A 23,039-nucleotide genomic window follows, 5' to 3' on the forward strand; every position below is an offset into this window, starting at 1 on the left:
GCTTCCATTGTCTTTCCAAATAATGGAGGTCATATGTTTGGAACTGAAGTAATTTTTATGAAATTGTCTTTAAGTTTCGTCTAAAATTGTCAATTTGTCATATATTCATAAGTTGTCAATTGCCATTTATGGCAGTAGAATTATTGGCAAATAGTTTGCTTCTTGATAACTTAGGTATGCTTAAAGCTAGGAATGCTATTTATGGATGTCAGCAGGGAATAAAGTTTCTTGATTTAGTTCAGAAACTAGTTACCACAATCCAGAAATGAAAGTGGTCTTGGATGGTAGCTCAAAATAGGTACAAGCAAATAGGCAGTTCATTTTTACATCTTGAGCAATTTTTCTATTGGAGTTCTATCACACCACCTTCTGTTTTGCACTACAAGTAAATCAACTTCACTATCCTTTTTTGGTGATTAGTTTACAACTAAAATAGTTATTGACAAATCTTCTATTTCCCAAGAGATGTTAAGTTTTTTAAAAGCAAATACATGTTTATTTTCTAGATTATTGGGCCAATAGGAGCTCCCCCCATTTATAAACAACTTCTTCCATTTCCAAAAGTTCATGCAAGTAATGATTATCACACCTTCGACTTCATGACACACAATGACGTATGCTCATAACAAATTCATTGACACCACTAGGACACTTGTGATCGAGGATCTCCACTTTAGTGTGAATTTCTAGGACTGTAGCAACTTAAGTGCCTGGTTTTGTTAAAAGAATTGCGACAATTAAACAGCTCAACGGACAAGTTATTTATTTCATTCAATTTTATGCCAGTAGCTTTGGTGCATTATTATTTGATGCAATAGTTTAATCAAATGGTCGTACGTTACTCTGGAGAGACAGGAATGACTCAGTGGACCTTATCATGCCCTGCAATTATGCAAACAATAGATCTATTTGAAATGCACTCGCTCATGTTTGTTTCAATTGTATAGTGCTGCTTGTCCTCTTAACACTTCCCAATTGGCAAGCATTTAAAATTCTAACCATTTATTGTTAAAATAGTGTATTTATGCAAACATTGAAGGTACCGTATTTAAGATCTCTTGTAAATGCACCACATAAACAAAACATTTTTCATACTTCAACATCACCACTTTAAATATATTCACCAAACAGTACTGCAATTTAACAAGCAAATTTCCATTACTGCTTATATAACACTCTTATTTAAAAAGTTAAAAAATCACACAGCACTAAGTTATAGTCCAACAGGTTTGTTTGGGAAGCATCAGCTTTCGGAGAGCTGCTCCATCATCATCAGGTGGTTATTTAAAAAGATACTGTTTGAAGAAATAAGCCATTTCTTTCCTAACCTTTGTTGATCTAACAAGAACATCAGAAGTCCTAAAAACATTGCTGGTATTTGATTATCAAAGCTGGGCCATGTTTGCTCCTTTTCTGGTTTTCTATATAAAACCTTTCCTGTCCTATGCAGTTAGACAGTAATTTGAAGTGCACCACCACACCCAATGCAATGTAGGTTTCCCAACCAACCCGCAGCACAGAAATGGAGGTAAATGTAGTTTAACTGTAGGCTCAATTGATGGCCTTACTACCTGATGCTGTTCCCCAATTAGAGATGAAAATGAAAACATTAGTATAAAATCAAAAGAAATAGAAGCTAGAGTATGCCATTTGGTTTATGAGCCTGTTTCTCCATTTAATAAAATTATGGTTGATCTTCTACCTCAAGTACTAATCCATTGTAAAATCCCTTATTCCCTTCAAACACAATAACCTATTCACCTCTTTCTTGAATGTACTCAACCACTAAGCATCTAAACTTCTTCAGATTAGAGAATTCCAAGGATTCAAAATCCTTTAAGTGAAGCTTAAAGCCTGACTCCTTATCTTGAGACAGGAGCCTTATGTTCTGGACACTACAACTGGAAAAAGCATTTTCCTAACACACTACTTGTCTAAACCCTTTACAAATGTTATGTCTTAATTAAATCATCTCTCATTCTTTTCATTCTCTAGGGAACATATGTCTCATTGGCACAATATTTCCCAGGGATTAGTTTAGTAAAGATTTCTTGAACTCTCTATGTTATGTACTTCCCTCCTGAGATAAGGAGACCAAAATTGCTCACAGGACTTCAGGTCTGGCCTCACCAACATCCTGGACAATTGTAATAATACTTCCTTTATTCTTGTACTGGAATCCCTTGGTAACGAAAGCTAATTTATCATTTGACAATCATATCTTTAATTCTTTCATGCAAGTCACTTACATGAATTGCAAAAGTTGATGTTATAGTGCTGTTTCCTGTGACATACTGCATATTACATCTTAGCAACACAAAATAGAGCCATTTGTATCTACTTCTGGTTCCCTTTTTAGTTAGCCAATCTTCTATCTATATTAATATTTTACCTTCACATCATGAGATTATATTTTGTGCAATAACCTTTGATGGAGTACCACATCAAATGCCAAAGTATTTCATTAGAGGGCCTAATAGATCCCTCTTCATAGTGCGGATGTGTAAAATTCAGATCAAGATGCCACAGACAAGAAAAGTGGAAAAGGCCTGTTACATCAAGTTTCCACACTCTTACTATTGCCTTGTGACTTTTAGTGCTTCCCAAGATTTCCAACACCTACCAGAATAAAGCAACTACAGAAATGAGATGGCAGCCTTCTAGATCCTCTAACCTCTGCTTTCTCACTTTGCTACAGAGGTGTAAGCATTTTTATCAACACCTCAGGACAAAACCATAAGGCCTTCTGCTTTTGACACTAAAGATTTAAGGTCCATGGGCCCAAATGAAAGGCAAATAATGCAGTCTTCTTTTGTAGCCTCTCTGTTGATATTCAAGCCTAGTTGGTCTTCTCTTTCTGCTGTAGATTAGATACGTAGATGGCAGTATGAGCATGGGGCCATGATCTGCACTGGATGGATAGATGCAACTATCTTATTTAGTCTTCGATTTTAAAACCATAAGAGCATAGGAGCAGAAATTAGACCATTTGGCCCATCAAATCTGCTCCACTGTTCGACCATGGCTGATTTAGGTTTTCTAACCCTATTTTCTGGCTAGAAAGGCCAATTTGAAACTTAGAAGCCTCGATAGGTTTTGTTCCTATCCTGTGGGAGGATGAATATTGGACGAGGAGAGATCATGCTTTCTTTCTCTGGCATTCATAATGAATACAAATTAAACATACTCCTGAGGGTCATTAATCCTTCTAAGCTAAATTGAGCTAAAAGAACAGTATGGATTATCAGCACAATGGTGGACTGTAAAATATACCAAGCCACACTGTATGATTCTATCTTGGTGGTAGTTATTTGGAAAACTATTTGAAATACAACCAGACAACAACACTGGACAAAGAATTCTGACAAAGGGACAATCTGTCATCCTTTAAATAGCATCAATATCTGCAAATACAGATCACTGTTCAGATCTGTTGATCCAGCACTGACCAGGAAGATAGCAATGCCAATATCTTTTGGTTGGAATCTTAAGCTTTTTCTAAGATTAACTACATTAGAAAGATAAAAAGATAGATGTTTAGTCCAATTTTGAACATATTTTGAGACATAATGTACTACAAACAGCTAAAACAGGAGAATGCTTTGTTCCTGAAAAAGTGAAACAAAAGGAACTCTTTCAGAACAACACCAAATTCAGATTCTGTTCTTAAGGAAGGAGCACTTAAATCAGGAGCCAATTTTTTTTCTCATTTGCATTGACTTAAGGTTGAATCATGGATAGCAAAAACTAAATATGGAAATAGGCATCCTGACTCAAAAACTATTGAAAGAACATATGCAAAACTATTTTACCAATGGAAGTGATAGGTGCTCCCAAGAAAAGAGCACTGAAAAATATTGTTAGCCATTGGTAAGGAGAAGCTCTGCAGAATGAACACATTCGGTGTTCCAGTGGGTGATCAGAAAAATTTAGAAAGTATCTGACAATAATTATCTTGAAAATGTCTTTGAGAACTTATGTTCAGGATTAACAGATGCTAACTCATGATATATAGTTGCAACACCAAGAATCTATTGACCTTTGTTAGAAAATGCCATATCCAAAGGATTGAATGGGACTTTTCTGAAGACTAATTCTTAGAGGCTCACTGAGTTAGTCATTGCCTCAATGCCAATTAAAGTCTTTAGAAAGGATCTTTTGGATAAGAAAATGGGTCATACAATTGACAGTGTTTAAGGATGGATGCAAAAATGAAGCCACACTGGCAGCCCAAGAACAAGTGCATGCTTTAGTGCAGTTAGCACTGTTGCTACGGTCAGCAAATGCACCAAACCAACAAAATCTGCGTAAGTGTGGTTTATCATGCTGGCCCAAGAGGTTTTCATGTATTTGTAAAAAATGTGACACCAAGGGATTTTAGACACAAGTGTAAGAAGTCTGGTTCTAAAACCTAAGCCAGATTGCAGAATAATACAGATCACTAAGAAGACAACGCAACATCACAGTGCTAGTAGCAACTTAAGTGTTAAGAATGTGCGCAAATGCAAACAATGAAATTCAGAGTCATCCAAGGAAAAGACAAATTTCACAAGATAACCAAGCTTTTCATTTTTTTCAGATAGTTGACCTCACTTGTGATGTAAGGCAATCAGAAGTCTTTACAACTAATAACATTATTTGTCCTGAAACATGGGAGCTAGTGGGAACATATTACCATAATTCATCCAAAAAGATATGCACCTGAGCAATTGGTGTTTCACAGTACAAACTCGGAGAGACCTTCATATAACATATACATTCAAAGAATCAAGGTGCAGTGCCAATAAGTAAGTTCACTACCAATGGATATCTAGATATACAGTCACAGTTCATGACATTGAAACCACAGTGTCCACACATGATGAAACTGAATTAGTTAACAATCTCAAAGAACAGGACTCAAGTGCGATAAGCGCCACCAGGGGAGGCTGCTGTTGTCACATTTAGAGTGGTGCTAGAAATGCACAGCAGGACAGGCAGCATCCGAGGAGCAAGAAAGTCGACGTTTCAGGCAGGAGCCCTTCATCAGGAAAGCATCAGAAATTCCTGAAGGGCTCCTGCCCGAAAAGCCGATTTTCCTACTCCTTGGATGCTGCCTGGCCTCCTGTGCATTTCCCGCACCACTCTAATCTTGACTTGCATCTCCAGCATTTTCAGTCCTCACTTTCGCCTCGTGCTGTTGTCATATCCCAATCAAGTACCAATGACATAGGTACAGCTATAAGAGACTTTGCATACAGATAAAAGGAGTCAGTACTGAATTAAAATGCAGACCAAAAGTTTTAATCTCTGGATTACTTAAATGACTTACATATAAACTGGCATAGTCATTTACAAAATACCTTGCAAGGATAGAACAAACACTACATCAGACAAACTAGCCACCAGGATACATGAACATCAACTAGCCACAAAAAGACATGACCCACTATCACTAGTATCCTTGCATACAGATGAAGAAGAACACCACTTCAACTGGGACAACACATCCATCCTAGGACAAGCCAAAACAGAGACACACACACAAAAATTCCTTGAAGCATGGCATTCCAACTGGAACTCTATCAACAAACACATTTATTTGGACCCCATCGACCATCCTCTAAGGAAAAAAATAACAAATGACATCACCCATCCAAAAAAACCTATACACAAATTGAAAGTGGGTCATACCACCAGCGCTTCACCAGAGGCTCACTGATGATGTAACCTAGTATGGTGACAAAAGGCCTAGAAACAAACCTTCCAACTCAGCGAGCAAACAAATAACCAGAACTTCAATCTGAGCTACAAATCTTTTCAAAAATCACTGACATAGTATATATAAAATCAGGATGATAAATGAGTGGTTCCGAAACCAATGTTGGAGAAGTGGGTAGCAGTTTATGGAATACTGACACTGACAATAGTACTAGCAAAAGTGAGGGTTTGTACAGACTAAACCTGAATCATGTTAGGACCAGTATATCTGCGAACCATGTAGACTGGGAAATGCACAGGGTTTTAAACTATATAATGGGGGCAAGGGGTCAAATGCAGGAAAATACAAAGTATCAAAGTTTAGAGACAATGTATGAAAAGAAGATAGTACCAAAGGAAATGAAGGTCAGAGTGTGGTAGAAAGTGACAGAGAAAAGAAACACAATTAAGAATACACCAACAATCAAGACTATGTTTAAAAAAAAACAAAAAGACAAAATTAGAAGGCTCTGTATCTGAATGCATGCAGCATTCTTAACAAAATAAACAAGGTGACAGTGTACATTGAGGAAATTAATATGATCTGACAGCCATTGCACAGACATGGCTGCAGGATGACCAGGATTGATCTTAAATATGGAGGGGTATTTGTTGTTCAAGGAGAATAGGAAGTTTGGGGAAAGTGGAGAAGTCGCACTGTTAATCATATGTGCGACGGTTCGAGATGACCTTCGTTCAGGAGACCAGGATGTAGAATCAGTCTGGGTGGAGGTGAGGAATAGTAGAAGGAAATCACTGGAGGGGCTGGTCTACAGGCCCCTTAAAACTAACCATGATGCACGAGAAAAATACAGGGTGCTTGTGATGAAGGGAAGGTAACAATTATAGGGGTAACTTTAATCTATATATAAGCTGGAAACATCAACTTTGCAATAAAAGCCTGGAATAGGAGTTCATAGAACATTTTCAAGAGAGTTTTTTTTAAGAACAGCATGTTTGGAACTGACCAAAGAGCAGGTTATATTACATTTGTTATTATTATGTAGTGTGACAAGATTACATAAGCTCCAAGTAAAGATCACCTAGATAGCAACAATCACAATACGAGTAAATTTTATATCTAATTAAAGAGAAAAGAGTGGGTCTAAAACTAGTATTTTAAAAACTTAAGGGCAACTATGTGGCATGAAAGCTGAGCTAGCTGAAAACAACTAGCACACAAAAGCTCAGTGGTAGGACTGTAAAGACATAAATGGCAAATAAGTATATTTTCACAAGAATGAAAAGTTTAAATTGAGAATCTACCATCTGTGTATCTTTTCTAATTAATTCATGGATATGGAAGTCAGAGGCTAGCTCAGTAATGCTGTCACTAATTGCTCTTGAGAAGATAGTGGTGAATTGCCCTCTTGTACAGTCCATTTGATGTCGATACCTCTGCAAGCTGTTAGGGAGCATATTCTGGAATTTTGACTTAGTGACACTGAAGGAAGTAAAACTTGAAGGGGAACATGCAGATAGATGGTGGTGTTCCCCTGCACCATTATAAAAGGTTATCCATACCACTTCTAAGTTTCTCATTTCTTTGATGGAACATACTTTCCCATCGGGTTTGGATGGGCCGGGTGCTGACAGGTGGGACTAGATTTGGTTGGGATATCTGGTCGGCGTAGACAGGTTGGACCGAAGGGTCTGTTTCCATGCTGTACATCTTTATGACTCTATTTTAGTACGACTACATAGTAATGGTATTGGGTTGGGAAAATGCAATCTAAGGAGCATTTGTGAATTTCTTCTGTATCTTGTATATGGTAGATATTGGAGGCAGTGGTGGAGGCAATGCATCTTTGTCAATGTGGTACTAATCAAGTGGCCTGCTTTGTCCTGATAATGTCAAGCTTATTGATGGTTGCTGGAGCTCCAATTGTGGTCTCTACAATCACACTCCTGACTGGTATCTTCTGGATGGTGGAGCATGAGAAGGTGAGATACTCATCACAAGACTTATGTGTGACCTGCTCTTGGAGCCACTGATCTTGTTAGTCCAATTTAGTTTCAATCGATGGTAACCCCCAGGATGTTGATAGTGGGATGTTCAAAATCATAATGCCGTAGAAGGTCAAGGTGCGATGGTTAGAATCTCCCTTGTTGGAGATAGCCATTATCTAGCACAAGCAGAGTGAAAACTACTTTCCATTTGTCAGTCCAAACATAGATATTGTTTAGATCTTGCTGCATTTGGATACTGACTGGATCTGTGGAATTGCAAATGATACTGAACATTGTATAATAATCAGCTAACCTCTCTACTTCTGACCATTTTAAAATTGGATTTAATTTATTATTGTTCATGTACCTAGGTACAGTGGAAAAAAATGTTTTGCATGCAGTATAGGCATATAGTACCATACAAAGATCATAGGATGATTGAATAGAGTCCATTTGAAGGATTGAAAGTTGTTGATGTAGTAGCTGAAGATGGTTGAACTAGGAGTCCTGGCTTCAATTCCTATTTGCTCTGGAGGAGTGTTACAGCATTTCTGAACAGATTGATTATAAAATATCTACCCTAAAGAACTGCAGAAGATTCCTGGAGCAGAGATGACCAAGATCCAACAACCATTTACCTTTAATGTTAAGTATGACTCCAACATGTGGGGAGCATCAGAAAGTAGATTATTGCTAAACAAGTGCTTGATGTCACTTTGATTACCTCTTCCATCATTTTACTGATAAGCAAGACACAACTAATGAGGTGGTAATTGGTTGGGTTAAATGTTTCCTGATTTGTATGTGCAGGTGTACTTGGGGGTAATTTTCCACATAGGTTTGTAAATCTACCCCATAACAATGATGTTGAGTGACAGCAACTAGCAACAAAATAACAAAATTGCTAAACAAGTGGAATAGAAACCAATGTAGACTCCCCCACACAGATATACAATCACCAGATCAGGAGTTATTGTCAAACCTCCAAAGCATTAAGTTTGAATTGTTAATCTTGTAAACTTTTTTTTTACACATTTATATAATTATTGAATTGATACCATGCACTGTACTTACGTATAACTAGTTAAACTTCACCTGTCAAGTTTTGCCCTATTCACCCAAGCTATCCATGCCATTTTTAAGTTTCTTATTGCTTTAATGGAACTTACTTTCCTATTGATTTTAGTTTCATCTGCAAATTCGACTATAATATATTCCATCCCTGCAAAGTCAGCTTAGTACCTCACCCTTCAGGGCAATAAATATTGACTTGGCCAGCGATGCTCACATCCCATTAACGAATAAAGCAGAAGAAATGAAAGGTATTGTTCCAGAGATCAGAAGGAATGCCTGTGGTAGGTCATACTACTTTAAGATCGTATTTTCCCGCTAAGATTAGATGATGCATCATAGCTGGTGGTACTTAAGGTACTCCTCAGTATTAAAGTGTTTAGGCCCTTATATAACAAAAAGGGTATTATTACTACAATATTAAGTTGTACAGCAGTTAAAAGATAGAGAGGCTGAATTGTTTACTCTGTCATATTGTGGGTGTCTTATAGGATTGTGCTGAATCTTTTTTATGAATGTACTATTTGGCTTTTCAACTGGAGAAACACATCATTATTGAAGCTTCAGGCAAACACAAAGGCATGCGTAGCCCCATAAATCTTAAAACTACTAGAATGTTTGTAATACATCAATTCCTGAAACATCAATTCTCTTGCTCTCGGATGCTGCCTGACCTGCTGCACTTTTCTAGGGCTACACCTTTCAAATCAATTCTAACAGCAAACTTACCAATGAAATAACTATAGGTATATTAAAAAGTTGTAGATGAAAATTAAGAACAGATCGGCTATTGGCTATTTGCGCCTTTGAGTGAACATGGTCCAAGAATGGAATCGATTTAATCAAAGAACAGGATGGAGTTACGGCTCAAGTTGCTGAAAAACCTCAGGCAAGTCTTTTCAGAATCACCTTCAAATGGTGAGAAGAGATCTGCCCCACTGATCGACAGGAAAGAACAACAGCGGCTGCAGCCTTCAACAGCATAGTCTTTGCACAGCCCGGGGGCAGAATTCCACAAGTGGAGGTCACCCCCATCCTCCTGCTATTTTTAAATTTCTAGTATTGACTGGTTCTCAGTTTGGTAAGAGAAATTTGAAAAGATGACAGTATGATAGTACAATATGAATGAATTTTGTTTCCTTCCTAGTATACACATCCCCATTAAAAATGTTAGCACATATGTTATAGGAGAAGACTGTCATTCAAAAAACAGTTTCTATTTGAAACCAATGATTTTGAATGCCCTGGCTGAATTCAGGTTTCCCTTAAAGTCCTACTTGCCATTCCCTTGCTGATGAAAATAACATCCATCAGAAATCGGGGTGGGATTTCTAGATCTAAATTCTCAGGACAGGTAGACAACGCTTTATCCGAAATCCGAAAAGCTCCAAAGTCTGAAGGTTTTTTTGTCATTAACAAGGTTGCTTGGCATATTAACCAAAGTCCACACCCACTCGGATGCGATGTGGCAGGGGGTGCTTGGCCCAGCACTGGCAGGGGGCAATTCTATCTCAATGCCTGTTTCACTCACTCAGTTGCTCCTCCAGTAAGATTTTTAAAAATTTCACCAAACTATCTATTATTTTGAAATTTGACAAATTCTGAATTCCGAAAACCAGCTGGTCCCCAGCATTTCAGATAAAGGATTGTGCACCTGTACCATTTTGATTATGTTGTGCATCTCCCTGATTTTGCAGACAAGTGTCAATGGAGAACATTTAAGGGGACAGTTTTTTTACTGTTTCATGAGGTTAACAGGAAGAAAGCCAACTTCAAATGAAATTAAAAAGGTTCAGTCCCAGAATCTTCTCTCGACATAAAAGTAATATAAAGAGGAGCAAAGAGTCCAATTATGGGCCAAAAGGGAGATTTTTCTATGAAGGTAGGGCACATGGCTAAGTTATAGTCATAGGGATGTACAGCATGGAAATAGATCCTTCGGTCCAACTCATTCTTGCCGACCAGATATGCCAACTTGATCCAGTTTTCCAGCACTTGGCCCATATCCCTCTAAACCCTTCCTGTTCATATACCCATCCAGATGTCTTTTAAATGTTATAATTGTACCAGCCTCCACTACCTCCTCTGACAGCTCATTCCGTACACACAACACCCTCTGCGAGAAAAAGTTGTCCCGTTTATATCTTTTCTCTCTCACCCTAAACCTATGCCCTCTAGTTCTGGACTCCCCCACCTCAGGGAAAAGACTTTGTCCATTTATCCTATCCATACCCCTCATGATTTTCTAAACCTCCAAGGTCACCCCTTGGCCTTTGACGCTCCAGGGAAAACAGCCCCAGCTTATTCAGCCTTTCCCTATAGCTCAAATCCTCCAACCCTGACAACATCCTTGTAAATCTTTTGAGCTCTTTCAGATTTCACAACATCCTTCCAATAAGGAGGATACCAGAATTGCATGCAATACTTATTAATAGTTTGAATCCAGTCATGGCAGATGGTGGAATTTGAATTCAATACAAATCTGGAATTAAGAGTCTAATGATGACCATGAATCCATTGCCAATTAATCAGAGAAACTCACCTGGTTCACTAATGTCATTTAGTGATTGAAACTGCCATACTTACCTGTCTGGCCTACATGGAACCTCCAGACCCATAGCAATATAATTGATTCTTAACTGCCCTCTGGGCAATTGGGGATTGGTAATAAATGCTGGCCTAACCAGTGACGCCCTCATCCCATGAATAAAATATTTTGCCTTTGCTTTATCAAGGTTATCTAAACGAATCCCATCTGCCTGCACATGGTCCATATCCTCTATTCTCTACCTGTTCATGTGTTTGTCTAAATGCCTCTTTAACTTTGTATCGTATCTGTTTCCACCACTTGTCCTGGCAGCACATTCCAAGCACCTACTACCCTCTGAAAATAATTTTCCTTGAAACTTGCACCCTCTCATCTTAAACCTATGCCCCCTAGTATTTGACATTTCCATCCTGGGAAAGAAACCCAACAAGCTATCTCTGCCCCTCAATTTTATATACTGTACTTTATCAGTTCACCTCTCAGTCTCTAATGCTCTAACAAAAATGATCCAAATTTGCCCAAGCTCTTGTTAAAGCTAATACATTCCAATCCAGACAACATCCAGGTAAACCTCTTTTGCACCCTCTCCAAAGCCTCCCATCCTTTCTATAGACTGCCAAACTGAATTGTACACAGTACTCCAAGTGTGGCCTGACCGAAGTCTAATACAGTTGAAAAAACTTAGGTTGCAGTACTCATTGAGACTGATCCTAAGACCTTCAGCCAGGGGCTCCCAGCCTGGGAGGTAGACTGTAAAGAGCTAGAGGAACTCTACTCAGAGCATCTGAAATTCAGAGAGAATGAAGATGATAAAGACCATTAAAGTTTAGTTTTTGCATTATGCTGGTTGGTGAAGGACGACAGTCCAGAAATCTGAGCCACATATCCTACAAGAGACCTCTTAAAAGCTGGGAGTCTTCTGTTTCCTGTACGCTCAGGGATCTATGTAGCCCAAGTGGGAATCGAAGTCTCAGAAATGGATGTCTTTTGCTGTGGCACAGGACTTTGAAGTTGAGCCCACTTTTTACACTGATTATATTGCCTGTGTTGGTGGTGGGATAGTGAGCAAAAGAGCATACCGTCAGAATGACCATAAATTAACCTATGATAAATTAGGACACAGCAGACATCCCAACAGAATTTTATATTTTTAAACCGTATTCAGAAATATGGTTTCCAGATTCAGGTGTGTTTTATGCAGAAAGTCAAGTCATTCAGATCTGCTTATCAATTGGAATTGAAGGTCTACACAAGCTAAACATATCAAGGTTAATAGATAAAAAGAGCTAAAACATCCACACAGGAGGTGAACAACATCAGAAGACGGACTCAGAATTAGATTAAACTTCCGTATTCATCAACTAGAACTTAAGCCTTTTAGACAGAAGTCTAAAGAATCCATAAGTGAGTGAGTGAGTGGGGAGGGAGAGAGAGAGAGAGAGAGAGAGAAAACGTAGTGTTAAAGACTACTAAAGGATCGAAGTAATTATGAAGCAATTCTTGCAAGTTGAAAAGCAAGCGAGTTCTAAGTACAAACTCAATGGTTGACACAATCACTCGAATACCCAAATGTGGCAAGACATTTCAAAGATTATGGCCTTCTGTTTTCGTGAAAAAAAATACTCAACTGGCAATCGATTTTAAAAAGAATTCAGCACCAAAGGCAGAGACACTACACTAGAAAAGGTTGTGCAGCTGCAAAGAGTAGCACACAAACCAAAGCCGACTGCTCACAAGGAGCATCTTCAAGTTACAATAAAGAACATCTTACCAGGAGTACACACGAAGTGCTCAACAAGCCGTAATATCAAAAAGCACACAAATCAAAGAGTGGTAAACAATATCATCATACTATATTACAATTTTTTGCAAAAATTCTAATTATCTCTCCTCAGAAAATTGACTATTATTCATTATAAACTAAGGTTGACAGTGGCGGGGCCATATTGTATCCTGGCAAAATGAAAAAGACATGCACGAACAGGCATGAGAAAGCACAATAAAACAGAAGTTAAAAAATTTCAGAGCACCAATTTTATGTGCTTGATTAATAGCCTTGCAGTGCAAGTATAGTCAATCTGCCTGAATGTTGCTGAAACACTGCTGGAATAAGTGTACTTCACACCGGTCACAAATCGGTAGAATCAGTGAAACAGAGCTACAACAGAACTTAGATTATTCAACGAACATTTACAGAACTGAAAATAAAGAATGGAACATTACTTTTTTCTGAAACAGAAGAAATAAGATCTCAGCTCCCTGTTGTAGAGAGAAAAATGTAAGTTCAGAGGAAAACTAGCTCAGATAAATACAAGTACAATGCAACTCAATATAGCACAGGAATAGGCCACTCAACCAGTCTGCACAGATTTGTATTCCTTATTTAGAGGTGCAACTTACTCCAAGTGTGTTGTTTCTATCCCTCTGTTCGCCACCCATATGTCTATCAAGGTATGCCTTAAATATTGTGAATGTCTCTGTTTCCACCACCTCCACTGGCAGTCCATTCCAAGCACCCACCATTTTTTGTGAAAGGTTTTCCTCTAAATTCTGCCCCCGCCCCCCCCCCACCCTCACTTTGGACCTGTGCCATCTTGTAGTTAACCTTTTCACCCGGGAGAAAGCCTCTGACTATCCAAATTTTCAATCCCTCCCAAATTTTGTAGACCTCTAATCAGGTCAGCCTTCAGCCTCCATCTTTTAAGTGAAAACAATTTGAGTTTATCCAGCCTCGCCTCATAACTAAAACCTAGTAGGAAGTGAGGACTGCAGATGCTGGAGTCTATTTCCAAAATGCCGATTCTCCTGCTCCTTGAATGCTGCCTGATCTGATGTCCTTTTCCAGCACCATACTCTCAACTCATAACTAAAACCCTCTAGACCAGGCATTATCCTGGTAAACTCTCTGCACCATCTCGAAAGCATCCACATCCTTCTGGTACCATGGTGAACAGAACTGCATCCAATATTCCAAATGTTGCCTAACTGAAGTTTTTTTTAAAAAACAGTTTGAACATAACTTGCCAACTTTTATATTCTATGCCCCAGCCAACGAAGGCAAGCATGCTGTATGCCTTCTTGCTCACCTTATCCACCTATGTTGCCACTTTCAGGGATCTGTGAACTCTCCACCCAGATCCCTTTATGTGTGTCAATGCTCCTAAGGGTTCAGCCACTTAAAGTATAATTCACACCTGAATTTGATTTTCCAAAATATATCTTGCATTTGTCCAGATTAAACTCCATCTGCCATTTCTCTGCACAAATCTAACTCATCTATATTCCACTGTATCCTTTGACAATCCTCCTCAATATCTGCAACTCCACCAATTTTGGTGTCATCCACAAACTTAATTCAATCTACCTACATTTGTCTTCAGATCATATAACAAAATGTCCTAGCATTAATCCTTGCAGAATATTACTAGTTACTAATCACCATTCTGAAAAGCACCCTTCCATCACTACTCTGTATGACCAAACCAGTTTTCTATCTATCTTGCCAATTTACCCTAGGTCCCACGAGACTCTACCTTCTGTACCTGTCTGCCATGAGGCACCTTATCAAATGCCTTACTGAAATCCATGCAGAGAACATCCACTGTCTTTCCCTCATCAATCATTCTTGTCACCTCTTCAAAATACTCAATCAAGTTGGTAAGACAGGACCTTCCCCACTCAAATCCATGCTGCCTATTGTTATCAAGTCCATTCACTTTCAAATGTGAATAAATCCTGTCTCTCATTATCTTCTCCAACAGCTATCTCCCAACACTCACATCAGGCCCACCAGCCTGTAATTACTTGGATTATGGTCTGTTGCCCTTCTTTTTTAAAAAAAGGAATAGCCTATGGCCAAACAGGATGCAAAGCTAATTGTTAAGGCCTCAGCTAATTCCAGCCTTGCTTCCCACTGTATCCTGGGATCTCGTATACCTTAATATATGTTTCAAGACACCCAACACTTTCTCCAAACTGGAGAGTACCATCTCTGACATGTTGAAGTCTTAGGTCAGTTCACAACAATGAATGAAGAGCTGGAAGAACAACAAAGGAAGCAAAAGAACTACAGCTCTCTACCATTAAACTGATGAAAAGATTGTCAGTTCATGGGAAGTTCTAAACTAATTAGCACAGAAAACACAAGGCTTAGTATGAGCAGCAACAGAAGCATTGGCTTGAAATCAAAGTGTAAACTGATAGAGAAAAATTATGAATAGAATGACAGTCCTGCAAAAAACAGATGGAGGTGCAATATAAACAAGGAGCTGCAAATCAATCATGAGGTGGTGCTATAGTGCTCAGACAAAGACTCTAGTGTAAAAAATCAAGCAGACCACAGAGGAACCAAACAACTACTGAAGCAAAAAACAGAAAAGGTCCAGGGTTCAAAGAAAACAAAAAAAAGAAACAACTGGTTTTTTTTGAAAAAGCTGACAGTTATTAGAGCAGGCTATTAAGGCAAAAATACACTGGACCAACGCAAGTCTAAAATGTTGATAGAGTTACAAGAATTAAAAGGGTGTAAAGCCAGAAGTATCACAAGTGGAAGCTCTTAAGGGACAAAAAACAGTAAATGTCACAAAGATTTAAATCACTCCACACAGCTCTGTGGCTAATTTGGAATAACTTAGCTATGCATCTAGATGGGAAAACAGGAACAGCAAATCATTCCAATGAAAAAATTGACAAAACAAATAGGAATGACAGGCGATACCTTTACTGATCATGGGCAATCAACACCTCCAGAAAATGTCACCACCATGAGACCGGGACATAGCAGCAAATTGCCTATTGTAAAGACTCCTAGGCTCATTTATTATAAATAAATAAACTTTGAAAGAAGGTGCCTTTGACAAAATATACTATTAAGGAATCCATGTTCCATTCACATACAATATCATAATTCTGCTGTAGTCGAGCCACACACACATGCAATTGGTTTGCTGTAATGTTTGCTTCATAACTTGTGTTTTATTGTTTCAAATAAACTAACCCATGGAGTTAATCAATGTCAGATAATTAATTATTATGCTAGCATCATTAACCGGATATCTGCCACTAGGCCCCACCAATAGCGCAACTAACCCAAAATTCAGCCTCCCCAACCCAGTCTTCATGGGTTTTCTGTAATCCCAGCAGTGACCACCATTAAAATGGGACACTGATTTGGAACTACAGGGCTGCCACCAGTCAAATAAAAGCAAAATACTGTGGATGCTGGAAATCTGAAAGAAATATAGAGAATTCAGTTGTTTATACTGGACTCAAAACGTTCACTCTTTCTCTCTCTCCATAGATGCTGCTAGACGTGCTCGTTTCTCCAGCACCTGTCTGTGTTTGTGTCAGTTAATTAGATTTGTTGATGGGTCTCTAAGGTGACACATCCTCCCAAATAAAATCCTCATCCTGTATCAATTAAGTCTCCATGACTAAAATGTCAGTGGGGCAGCCATTTTAGTGAGAATGTTCCCCACTATTCTTTCCATTGAAAGTGAGATATGGAGAATATGCCACCTGCTAATTTCAAGATCCAAGTTAACAATTTAAGTCCAAATATGACTCATCAATTCTTATAAAGTTATAATCCTCTCAAAAGTAACCCTATTTTTTCTCCTTAAATGCTGCTAGATTTGCTGAGTATTGATACTGAAATTTTAATTTAATTAAAATGAAAATTAAAGCAACTTCCATTAGTTTGTTTCTTTATTTCGGACTTTAAATATTCCTAGTCTTTGATTTTATTCCAGAATGAGCACATATTTCTTGCAATGTTTGATCTCTGAACCACATCTCTTATTCAATCTTCTTGCTTTCCTCAATGATGCTGCCATGAATTTGTTCAACCTGGCAATGTAGCCTCAAGGAGAGGAAAGTATTCATTTATCAAACACCCCACAATTCACAAAACAACTTTAGACTATTGAGAGAGACTAGGAAGGAGATAAACTCATGGCGTCAGCCATCAATAACTTCATCCAACTGTACAGGCAGACAGACAAATTTGTTGGAGGTACTGGGCAAACTGATTCCAAAATTACACCTGGCCTGGACAGGTTAGTGTCTTCTGGGCAAGTAGATAGACCGGCACTTCTATCAGGATCAGTGAAGGGGGTCAGGAACCTGGACCTTATTCTAGGTGCATCTTCCTCACAAGGAGAGAAGGTGGTGGCAAGAGGCACCAAACTGGAAGAACCACACACAGGCCCTCAAGAAGTTTCCTTTCAGGTCACTCCATTTTAATTTTAGAAAATCTACATAAAACTGCAAATAAGAAACACTTGTTCGTTTGCTGTCCACTTTTATGCCTACATCCATGATTTTGGATTCAACATAAACTAATCAAGGAGAAGGAAGGTCAAGTACTGTCTGTGGTTTCGGGCTTTTATAACACCATTTTCACAGGACGAGACATTTTGAAACTGCAATGTGGCTCAGTGGAAAAGAGGAAACTTTGAGTTCAATGTGGTGGGGAAAATTAAATCCAAAAAGTATAAATTCATTGAAATAGGCTATATGAAGACTTTGGGAGGAGGTTCGTGCAGAGGAGAGGTGGTTTGCATATCTAAAGTCCAGGACCACCTCGTGCTGAGGGAGGAAGGATCACTGGACCTGAAGTGTTAACTGAGTTTTCTTCACAGATGCTGCCAAACCTGCTGAGCTTTTCCTACAACTTCTCTTTTTGCTTCTGAGGGTATCCACCATAGGCTACTTTCCCATTCATTTGCCATTTGCAACAATAAAATGTCTGACCCAAAAGCCAAGGTGTGTGGAATCAGTGTTAGGTTATGAACAAAACAGTAAGTTCAATTTCTGGTAGATGGGAGGATATTGCTGGGACAAAGGCATTAATCAATGCAATTTTATCATTAGAGTGTGGGCAATGCATGCAATCTGAAAGTGTTTGGGGTTCAAATAACCAGCCCACGCATTGGCTATTTTATTAGCCACTGAAAATTGCTCAGAGAGATCTTAAGTGAAGCAGATGTTTTTGCCACTAACTTTAAAAGGAGGATACCAACCACAACTAACATTGTAGTTGCGAAACCCCCAAAGGCATTGTGCAACAGAGTATAATGATAGGTGCAACTGCATGCAAGACTGATTTGAGCCTTTAGAAACTTACCACGAGCACGGGAATCCACCAATTCTGTTTATCAGCGGCAGCAGCAACTCGAAGGGCGGGAGCTTGCACGAGGGGCCAGCCGGGAACAGTGAGTCACTGATTTGTGCTTTTAAATTTGAAGTCAGAGAGCAGAGGTTTCTAGGAAAGGAGGAACTTATTTTTATTTCCATCCTGCTATGTAAAAGTCAGTGTCTTCTCAACCCGATACCCTACCTTTGTAGGGCCTCCCACCCAACCACCTCCTTTAAGGTTAAAGACCAGGGACATATCAGGTAAGTGTCTCTTTTTTACTTTGTGACTAGGGGACTAACAGGGATGGCAGTGCAGGGAGAGCAATGTTCCTCCTGCATGATGTTTGAGGTCAGGGACACCATTAGTGTCCCATCCAAGTACATCTGCAGGAAGTGCACCCAACTCTCACTTCTCCAACAGCGAGACTGTGTTAGGGAACTGGAGTGGAAGCTGAATGAACTTTGGATCATTCAGGAGGCGGAGGCGGAGGCGGAGGCAGAGGCTGCGCTAGATAGGAGTTACAGGGAAGTAGTTACTCCAAGGCAAGAAGAAAGCTGGGTGACTATTCAAAAGGGGAAGAAACAAACAAACAGTCAGTCAGTGAAGGGATCCCCTGCGGTCGTTCCCCTGAAAAACATGTATACCGTTTTAGATACTGTTGCGGGGGACCACTTACCAGGGGCAAGCAGTGGAGCCCAGGTCTCTGGCACAGAGCCTGTCCCTGTTGCACAGAAGGGAAGGAGAGAAAGGAGGAGACCGTTAGTCATTGGGGAATCAATAGTTAGAGGCTCAGATAGGCGGTTTGTTGGGAACGAACGAGCTTTACAATTGGTGTGTTGCCTCCCCGGTGCCAGGTCCGTGATGTCTCAGATGGTATCTCTGGGGTCCTGAAGGGAGAGGGTGATCAGCCTCAAGTCATTGTCCGTGTACGTACCAACGACATAGGTAGAAAGAGGGATAGGGATGTAAGGCAGGATTTCAGGGAGCTAGGGTGGCAGCTGAGGGCTAGAACAAACAGAATTATTATCTCTGGTTTGTTATCCATGCAATGTGACAGCAAGGCAAGGAATAAGGAGAGATATCAGCTGAACATGTGGCTGCAAGGATGGTGCAGTAGGGAGGGTTTCAGGTTTTTGGATAATTGGGGCTCATTCTGGGGAAGGTGGGACCTATACAAACAGGATGGTCTTCACTTGAACCAGAGGGGTACTAATATTCTGGGTGGGAAATTTGCTGGCACTATTTGGGTGGGTTTAAACTAGTTCAGCAGGGGGATGGGAACCGGAGGTGTAGTTGTAATGCACAGGAGGACAAGAGTAGAGAGGACAGGGACAGGATTAGCAAAATAATTCTGAGTAGGAGAGAAAGGAACAGGGTGGTCATTATAGGGGCCTTTAACTTCCTCAACATTGACTGGAAATGCTATAATTCTAGTACGTCAGATGGATCAGTTTCCTGACACAGTATGTCGAAGGGCCGACAAGAGGGGAGGCCACACTAGATCTGGTGCTTGGTAATGAACCAGGCCAGGTGTTTGATTTACTTGTCAGTGAACACTTTGGAGAGAGTGACCATAATTCAATTACGTTTAGTTTAGCGATGGAAAGGGATAGGTACATGCCACAGGTCAAGAGTTATTAATGGGGCAAGGGCAATTATAATGCAATTAGGAAGCATAGAATGGGGTAACAAAATGCAGGGGATGTAGACAATCAAAATGTGGAGCTGGTTTAAGGAACAGATATATAGTGTGTCTTTGATAGGTTTGTCCCTGTCAGGCAGGGAGGAAGTGATAAGGTAAGAGAACCGTGGTTTACTACAGAAATTGCATCTCTTATTAATAAGAAGGCGGCAGCTTGTGTTGATGAGGCAAGATGGTACAGATGAGGCGATGGAGAGTTACAGGTCAGCTAGGAAGGATTTAAAGAGAGAGTTAAGAAGAGCAAAGAGAGGACACAAGCAGTCTTTAGCAAATAGAATAAAGGAGAACACTAAAGCTTTCTATAGATATGTGAGAAATAGAAGGATTATGATTAGGATAGGAATAGGGCCAGTCAAAGACAGAAGTGGGAGGTTGAGTGTGGACTCTGTAGAGATCGGAGAGGCGTTAAATGAACATTTCTCATTGGTGTTCACTCAGGAAAAGAAGAATATTGTAGAGGAGAGGAATGAGACACGAGATATTAAACTCGAAAGGATCGAGGTTAGTTACACACAGGTGTTATCAATTCTAGAAGGAGTGAAAGTAGACAAGTCCCTTGGGCCGGATGGGATTTATCCAAGGATTCTCTGAGAAGCTAGGGAGGAGATAGCAGAGCCTTTGGCTTTGATATTTGAATCATCATTGTCTACAGGTTTAGTACCAGAGGACTGGACGATTGCAAATGTTCAAGAAGGGCAGCAGAGATGGCTCAGGTAATTATAGACCAGTGAGCCTTACTTCTGTTGTAGGAAAGGTTTTTGAAAGGATTATAAGAGATAATATTTATAATCAACTAGCAAGCAACAATCTGATTTCAGATAGTCAACATGGTTTCGTCAAGGCAGGTTGTGTCTCACAAACCTCACTGAGTTTTTTGGAGAAGATGACCAAGCATGTAGATGAGGGTAGGGCAGTTTACGTGGTATACATGGACTTCAGTAAAGCCCTTGATAAGGTTCCACACAGTAGGCTGATGGAGAAAATGCAGAGGCCTGGAATTGAGGGCAATTTAGTAGTCTGGATTAGAAATTGGCTTTCTGAAAGAAGGCAGCGAGTAGTGGTTGATGGAAAATATCCAGTCTGGAGTCCATTTACCTTGTGGTGTGCCACAAGGATCTGTTTTGGGACCACTGCTGTTTGTCATTTTTATAAGTGACTTAGACGCAGGCACAGGTGGATGGATTAATAAATTTGCAGATGACACTAAAGTCGGTGGAGCAGTGGACAGTTGCGGGTTGCAGAGGGATTTGGATAAACTGCAGAATTGGGCTGATGGAGTTCAATGCAGCTAAATGTGAGGTGATGCACTTTAGGAAGAATAACAGGAAGACAGAGTATTGGGTCAATGGAAAGATTTTTGGTAGTGTGGATGTGCAGAGGGATCTTGGAGTCCATGTGCATAGATCTCTGATATCCACTTGAGTGGCAACTAAGAGCTGAAAATGTGTTGCTGGAAAAGCGCAGCAGGTCAGGCAGCATCCAAGGAGCAGGATAATCGACGTTTCGGGCATAAACCCTTCTTCAGGAAGAAGGGCCTATGCCCGAAACGTCGATTCTCCTGCTCCTTGGATGCTGCCTGACCTGCTGCTCTTTTCCAGCAACACATTTTCAGCTCTGATCTCCAGCATCTGCAGACCTCACTTTCTCACCCAAGTGGATAATGCTGTTAAGGAGGCATATGGTGTGTTAGGTTTCATTGGTAGAGGGATTGAGTTCTGGAACCTCAATATCGTGCTGCAATTATACAAAACGCTGGTGCGGCCACACTTGGAATATTGTGTACAATTCTGGTCGCCCCATTACAGAAAGGATGTGGAAGCATTGGAAAAGGTGCAGAGGAGATTTACCAGGATGTTGCCTGGTCTGGAGGGAAGGCTGAGAGACTTGAGTCTGTTCTCATTGGAAAGGCGGCGGCTAAAGTGGGGTGGGGGGGAGGGTGTGTGGATTTGATAGAGACATACAAGATGATCAGAGGATTAGATAGGGTAGACAGTGAAAGACGTTTTCCTAGGATGATGACATTAACTTGTATGAGAGGGCATAACTATAAAGTTGCAGGGTGATAGATTTAAGACAGATGTCAGAAGCAGGTTCTTTACGCAGAGAGTGGTAAGGGCAGGAACCAGGAATACATTCACAGGTGGAATACTAGATGTAGCGGCAGGCTTTATAAAGAAGATGAAGGCAAATGCAGAAGGAACAGTTTCTACGGCATACCCAGGAATGGCAGCAAGCCTTTGCAGAAGCAGAGGAGCACCCAGCACTAGCAGAGGTAGTCAACTCAGGCACCTTAGGGAGATTTAAACAATCCTGAGATAAGCATATGGATGATTTTGGGATAGTGTAGGGGGACGAGCTGAGAAAAGTTCACAGGTCTGTGCAACACCGAGGGCTGAAAGGCCAGTTCCACGCTGTATTGTTCTATCATGTCCATGGTTCACGAGACACTGCGATAGGAAGGGATTAGAGCACATGAAACAATCCCAAGAAATTATTCTGTTATTCACACATTCAGTGTAACATCTCTACCAAGTAGTTGGCTATCCCAAAAAGCCCCACAACCTTCAAGGCCTTCATTGTGAGTACACTGCATGTTTTATTGTATGACAGAATATGTGCAGCCATCATTCGTTGGGTATGCATTACTGAGTATCCAAGAACCAGTTCTGTTTCTTTTGCTCCCATAACCTGTAAGCAGGAACCAGGAATACATTCACAGGTGGAATACTAGATGTAGCGGCAGGCTTTACAAAGAAGATGAAGGCAAATGCAGAAGGTACAGTTTCTACGACATACCCAGGAATGGCAGCAAGCCACTGCAGAAGCAGAGGAGCACCCAGCACTAACAGAGGTTTCTCCATTTGATTAAACAGACAATTTGAAATCTCACT

The 23,039-nt window shown here is 40.0% G+C and overlaps 1 protein-coding gene across 1 annotated transcript in view; it reads right to left on the reverse strand.

Annotated features, from left to right (window-relative positions):
• LOC132815996 (ubiquitin-conjugating enzyme E2 E2-like) overlaps positions 1-23,039 on the reverse strand; it is a 201,758-nt gene that overhangs the window by 163,405 nt on the left and 15,314 nt on the right. The gene's annotated exons all lie outside the window — the stretch shown is intronic.

The sequence above is a fragment of the Hemiscyllium ocellatum genome, chromosome 5, assembly GCF_020745735.1.
Source record: "Hemiscyllium ocellatum isolate sHemOce1 chromosome 5, sHemOce1.pat.X.cur, whole genome shotgun sequence".
NCBI classification, from domain to species: Eukaryota; Metazoa; Chordata; class Chondrichthyes; order Orectolobiformes; family Hemiscylliidae; genus Hemiscyllium; species Hemiscyllium ocellatum.